This window comes from Nicotiana tabacum, chromosome 10, assembly GCF_000715075.1.
Source record: "Nicotiana tabacum cultivar K326 chromosome 10, ASM71507v2, whole genome shotgun sequence".
Lineage (NCBI taxonomy): Eukaryota > Viridiplantae > Streptophyta > Magnoliopsida > Solanales > Solanaceae > Nicotiana > Nicotiana tabacum.
The window spans coordinates 36,863,863-36,870,507 of record NC_134089.1 but is presented as its reverse complement, the minus strand read 5'-3'; the positions used below and the strand labels follow the sequence as shown (position 1 = coordinate 36,870,507).

The following is a 6,645-nucleotide window of genomic DNA, read 5'->3' as shown; positions in this document are numbered from 1 at the left end:
TCTCCCCTCCAAAGTGGTGTGTTCTCCTTCAAAGTATGTTAGATCTCTTCCAAATTAGGTGTAGAACCCCTTTTGTAAGAGTTGGGACCGTTTAGGGCCCAAAAGACCTTCTCCAAGTCGAAATAGGACAATTCCCGAGATTGGGTGCCCTAGGCAGCGCGTCGCGCTAGCCTGGATACTGAAATTTTTTGTCTTTTGTTTCTAGCGCCACAGGTAGCACGTCGCGCTACCCTGGACGCTAGAATTCGGAACTCGTCCATTTTTCTTCTTCTTTAGCTCCAACTCATGCGCTTTCAATCCATTTCACTCCCAATTAATTCCTATACATATAAACACCAAAAATTAGCTCAACTCATTGCAATTACACATTAGAACAATCAAGAATGGAGACGTAAGGCGGTTCATATACAAAAATACATGCTTTTGGCCGAACATCAACACCCCACACTTAGACTTTTGCTCGTCCTCGAGCAATCTAAACTTTACCATCTAAACTACTCAACTGAAAATACCACATCATAAGGGAGCATATGACCATTAAGCACACTATACCTATGACTATGGTTAATACCAACAATTAAGCATGGGCATATAAATTCACACACTTCCAAATCTTCACATGCCAAAACATAAGTAAACCATTTTAAAGCATTCAAACAACCTTCCATTCAAACAACCCGCCCATAACCACCCCACTTCAAAGGGTGACTCGTTGTCATTAAGTATTCTTAGTCAGCACTTTTAACCCAACAAGAAAAGTTTAATAAATTCACCTATCCTTCAGGAGATCACGTGCTCTCACCAATAAACAAGAGAAGGCATAGTCCACATATTCAATTCAAAAGATCAAATGTAATTCAATGACTCACACACAAGAACAAAAATTCACTCGCTTTCACAAAAAATTTATGTACATCCCAATGCCGTACCATAGGCTTGCCCGTAATTTAGGACTCGACTAATCTAAGCCTGCTAAATCTAGGATCAATTGAGACTTTATGTGTTGTAATATATGCTAAGGGACGAGTAAGATATATTTGGGTAAGAATGACTAATCCTCCTAATCACTTTAATACAACACTACAATCAATTCGAGTGCAAACTTATGATAACCTAATCTTCAGATCAAGGGTAGCCCCATTTCTTTAAGCACTTCAATATTGGCAATTCACTAGCGAGGAAAAATATATTCGGGAGATGTGTTATTTTTTCCACTTCGTTTTTTTCTCTTTGTATTAATTTTTTTTAACATTCCCCCACTGCTTACAATTTCTACTAGTGATTCTTTGTTTGCACAAGTGTGTAGACATGTGATTTTTGACTCTCCCCAGGATTTTTCAAATTTTAGCACGCAAATATTTAATTTAGGCCTAATATAGCTATTTCAACTAATTTTTACTTTTTTATTTTATTTTATTACAAGAAAACAAAAATTACAAAAAAATAGTTTCATTAATATTTTTTAGTCATTTTTAATCTTGAAAAATACCCAAAAATATTTTTGTTTTAACTGTCAGTCTTATTTTAATAGTTATTTTGCTTACGTAAGATTAATTAATAAACGAGATCGTATTTTTAGTCTCGTTCACGGAGAAAGAATAAATTTGGGCTCAAGCAACCCATTTTTAGGCCTAGTTTTTGGATCTAACCCATAGTTCTCAAACCCATAATTCCTAGGCCCAGACCCCTTAACCGAAATATAACCCTAAAATCCTAAACGTATAAAAGGAAGCTAGACCTAACGCCTACAATGAGCTAAAAAAACACGGCTAGAGCTAAGACCCTAACACTGAAAATCAAGCGCCGCAATTCTCAAAAAGAAACCCTCCCCCCATTGCTTCTAGTCTTCCTCTTCAAAGAATCGACGGACAATCCACCATTTTTGAACAAAAATGAAGAAGGGTTAAAAGCCTTCAGCTGCTGGAACGTAAAGAGATTCACCATCACCCTCACCTCGCCGGAACAACCACGAACTAAACTTCCTCTTTCACCTTCAACCTCCATCGCGAACCCGCCCTTTACCACCAAGCAGTGTCTCTACCAGCCATCGAGACTTCTTCGTCTAGAACGCAAACACACGCACACGCTGAAGCAACAGAGAAGCAAGGGCAGTGAACGAAAAAAAGGGCTGAAAAAAGTGAGGAGCCCAAAAGCTCGTTTAACAGTCTTTTCCGGCGAGTCTCGAGTTTTTTCTGACTGTTATGCTGGTTCCTTGTCGAGGTTGAATCCATCTTAGAGCTCGTTTGTAAGATCTGTTCGGCGCTAGATATTGAAGTTTCTGAGTTCGTTGAGGTCCGGTGCATCGAGGTCGTCAACCGTAGCTCTGGCCGGATTTTTTTTGTTCATTGTTTCAAAAACGTATTGCTATATAAAGGTCCATCTCTCTTCTCTTTGTCTTACTGATTTAATTGACTTAGAGTGATCTTTCTTCTATGGTTGACCATGCTCAATTTATGGTATTGTCACCTAAGTCTATCAAATTTTGATGTGAATAACTAAAATTTTGTTTGGTATTCGTGATCGTTTCATTGATCTTACTATTGCTATCTCTATTCTTTGTTTGTTCCCCTTTGAAACTTGGAGCTTTTCCCTTTAGCTTGCCTTGTTGGGAGAAAGAATTTGAACTGATGTTTTGGTGAAATGAAAACTGTCCTTCTGAAAGATGGGAAAAGGGATATTGAATTCATTGTCTTAGATAGTCATGTGGGCATTTTGAACTTATTTTTAGTGAAATAGTATTCACATTCAGAAACACATATGGATAATATCGTTTTTATCTCACTGCTTTATTAGTTGGTCCGCTAGTAGCATGCTTAGGTCGTCAATAATCATGAATCTCGTAGTTTTCTTTAAGCACATAATTGAACATCACAACTATGGTTACGGTTCCCGTGACGTGGTTGTGGTACTTAGTCTTTTAGATATAAGTAGGAGTATTAAAGTTTGCCTTGGCTAAATACAAACATTTTCTTTAAAATAATTTGAGGTGCGCCATACACAAATAAAATCCTATAATCTATGGCCCTCACATAAATACAAAATTAGTATGAAAAATGCCTTGAATTCTCGTAGTTTGCTTTAGGTGCGCTAATTAATAAATTATTATAGCTACGGGTACGGTTCCCGTGACGTAGTTGTGATGCTTAATTTCTAAATCCGGGGGTACATTTATGTGACCCGGCCACAATTTTAATCTTGTTAATATGTTGTAGATCGTGGGTACCGTTCCCGTAACATGATTCACAACGTGTAATCAAATAATTAGCTGAATGACAATTGGATTATTAAAAGCGATTTTAAAAGGGATAAAATGCACATAGGTTTCAAAGATGTTTTAAAATCAAATAAATAGGCCAATAATAATAGTTGAGTGACCGTGCTAAAACCACGGAACCCGGGAATGCCTAACACCTTCTCTCGAGTTAACAAAATTCCTTACCCGGATTTTTGTGTTCGAAGACATTAAAACAGAGTCAATCTTTTCTCGATTCGGGATTTAAACCGGTGACTTGGGACACCATAAATTATCCCAAATGGCGACTATAAATTTTTAATAAAATAATCCCATTTCGATTGTCACTTAAATTGGAAAAAACTCCCTTATACTCCTTCTGGGGTAGGAAAAAGGAGGTGTGACAGTTCTGATGACTCTGCTAGGGATAAGAACCCAGAACTTCTGGTTCAGGGTTCAGAATTCGAGCTTAGAATAATTGTTATATTTGGCTTTATTTATTATTTGATTTTACTTACATGTTTGTGCCTAATGTGCTAAATATTGCTTCTTACCGCTTTGATATTATCTGAATTGTATATAAACTACTACGACACCCTTCTCTTCTCATCTTCGGGGATGTGCATGCTGGCGTGACTCCTTTTCTGTTAGTGTCATACCTTAAATTAGGAATAGGCTCGGACAAGTTACAAAGCCGGATGACCTTTTGGTTCGTGGTACGTAGCCCCCCCTCGGCTCGAGTTGTCCGCTCGGGTACACAAGTCTAGAACAACATACCTAGGTTTTGAACCTAGAATAACTCAGTCTCATGCTGGATTCCTAGTAGAAACGCTTGTTTGTATCATATGCATTTGACTTTGGGGACTCAACACAGGGGTTGGGTCCGTCTAGGACAAGTGTACCCCAAAATAAAAGACCATCTTGATGCATCCTATGTGTTACATGTTGCATTTCTTCAAGGGTAAAAGAGTCATTTGGCGGACCGATGATAGTTGAAGGCAAATGAAAAAAAAGAAAAAAGAAAAGGAGAGGGTGAAGTGTGAAAACAAAACAAGTAGGACCCAATTATGTTTTCTGTCACATTTTTGTTAAGAAAAAAAAACATGAAAAATTCAAAAAAAAAAAAAAAGATTTTGCACTTTTTCATCATTTTCCGAAAATCAAAAATCCGAAAAAAGGAAAATCCAAAAATAGCAAGTTTACTGTTTATCCGATTGGTTTGTGACTAAAACAGAAATCGTATGCCTCGTTCATCACTGTTTCATTTAGAAACTTTCATTTCCTTGTTCTCGTTGTCGATTCTGGTTCTGAAGTTTGTGATTTCTTCATTTTATGTGATTGAATTACTGACTTGAGCTTTGATTCGAAGATTTGAACCCAAAATTTACAATCAGCTAAATTTGAGGAGAAGTGAGTTTCAACAGAACATCGACTCGATCTTTCTGAGTTGATTTGTATCCGTGAAGTCGACTCGAGTTCCTTGTTGCTCGGTGACTGAATCTGTAGAAGGAATTTGAGCTCAGTTCTTGCTTGAGTTTTTGAGTTGTTTAACTTCAATTGTACTGGAAAGTTTGACTAGCTGCTGTTGAATTTTGATCGAGAACTTGTTGTCAAGTTTTTAGTTGAATCTGATAGTGTCTACTGCTGCACTGAATACTTGTGTGAATTTTTCGATGTAATTTCTGCTTTGGTTTCTGCTGAGTTCATTGAGTAGTTTGGTCAAATTTTGGTTGGATTTTGAATTGGATACCTAAGTTTCTAAACTGAAATTCATCTTAGTCTACTGTTGAATGAGAGGCTTGAATTATTGAATGGTTTTGGTTCTAGTTTGGGAGTTAAAGTTGATTTCTCTGATGTATTGAAGCTGAAAATTTGGTATAGCTGTTCCAACTGCTGAGGTTCTGATTCAATGCTGTTGTGATTCCAATACTTTGTTTCCACTATTGAGGTCGACATTCTGAGCTGGAAATTTGTGTCTACTGCTGCTGAATTTAGTGCTCAAGGTGTTGCTGAAGTTCTGAGCAGCAATTGAATAGCAAACCTACACCAACTTGTTCGAGTCTTAGAATTTTGCATTTAATTGAAATCTGTTGATTTAATACAAGTTCCCTAAGCACTGTTTTTATTTTTCTGCAACATTTATTGAACCTGAAATTGGGTTTGGACATTAGAGCTTGTTTGAAGAATTTTGAACTCAAATACGAGTGTTTTGGACTGCTATTGGAAGCTGTTGAAACAACCTTAAAATTCTGCAGTTTTGTGTCCAATTAAGCTGTTGAAAATTCTGCAGTAGCTTAGTGAAGTTTGAGCATCAGTTTGGATTGTGAATTGACCAGCTTTAAGCTGTAGTTGTGAAGGGTTAGTTACTGCCAACTTGCACCAGTTTTCTATCTATTCTTCCTTTGTTTGGATTGCTGAAAGTCTTCAGTTTTGCGACAACATTTGAGCTGCACATTCTTGTGGAATAGAATCTGAGAATTGGCGTGCATTGAGGGTCGATCAGTACTTGCATATCTTAAGTCTCTGCTGTATTTTCCTACCCAGTTCTTCCTCAGCTATACACAAAGTTCAGCGGGCACAAAACCTGCCTGGTTTTAGAAGCTTTACACCAACTTAGTTCCCAGAAACACTGCAGAACATTCAGCTGAACTATTGCTTCTGAAATCCTGAACTCAAAGAGGGACTTAGCTTCAGATAAAAAAAAAATTTGACAGCAAACTTCCTGCAGCAACTTGATTGCAAATCTAGCCAGTTTTGCAAAAATAACCTCTTTTTACAAATATGGCCACAAATTTGAAGAGTATCTAGTTTTGTAGTTTCTTTTATTTTCTTTCTTTCCAATTTGTAGTGAACTAAACTCTCAACTAGATTAACTTGATATTAGTTCATATTGAGTTTTATTTTAAAAAAAAAAGAAAAAAAGAAAAAGAGAACGTTAGTTCATTTAGTCTATTTCCGATCTGTCCGAACTACGCATACCTGATTCTCGTCTTTCGGGACGTGATACATAGTCAAACCACATAGGGTCCGGTCTTCCTAGTAAATCTAGGTTCTTGGCTTTGTGGGGTCATAGCCAAATTTTGCACTTCTAGCCACCTTTTGGCCAAATAAGCTATTTTGCAAAAATAGCCTCAATTATGTCTTGCATGTGTCCAATAGGGAGTGTTATTGTCTCACCTAGTGTTTGTTTGAGTTTTTTTTTTATACAAGTGTGGATCTACTTAGCGGGGTTTGAGCATAACAGACACCCCGTGACCATCCAGTCAGGATCGCTCATTCAGGAGTTGCTTAAGGAGATTTGTTTTAGTTTTTATGTTTTGAGTATGTTCTTCATTTTATGTCATCTTTTACTTTTTAGTTTTGTACAGTAACGTCGAGTCTTTTGTTATTGTACTTTCTACTTTATATTTGAA

The 6,645-nt window shown here is 37.1% G+C and overlaps 1 long non-coding RNA gene across 1 annotated transcript; it reads left to right on the top strand.

The window, feature by feature from the left end:
* Window positions 1–1,749: 1,749 nt before the first annotated feature.
* On the top strand, window positions 1,750–5,486 carry LOC107828958 (uncharacterized). The gene is made up of 2 exons (XR_001657817.2): window positions 1,750–2,374; window positions 4,602–5,486. It is a non-coding gene; the product is annotated as an uncharacterized LOC107828958 (long non-coding RNA).
* Window positions 5,487–6,645: the final 1,159 nt, after the last annotated feature.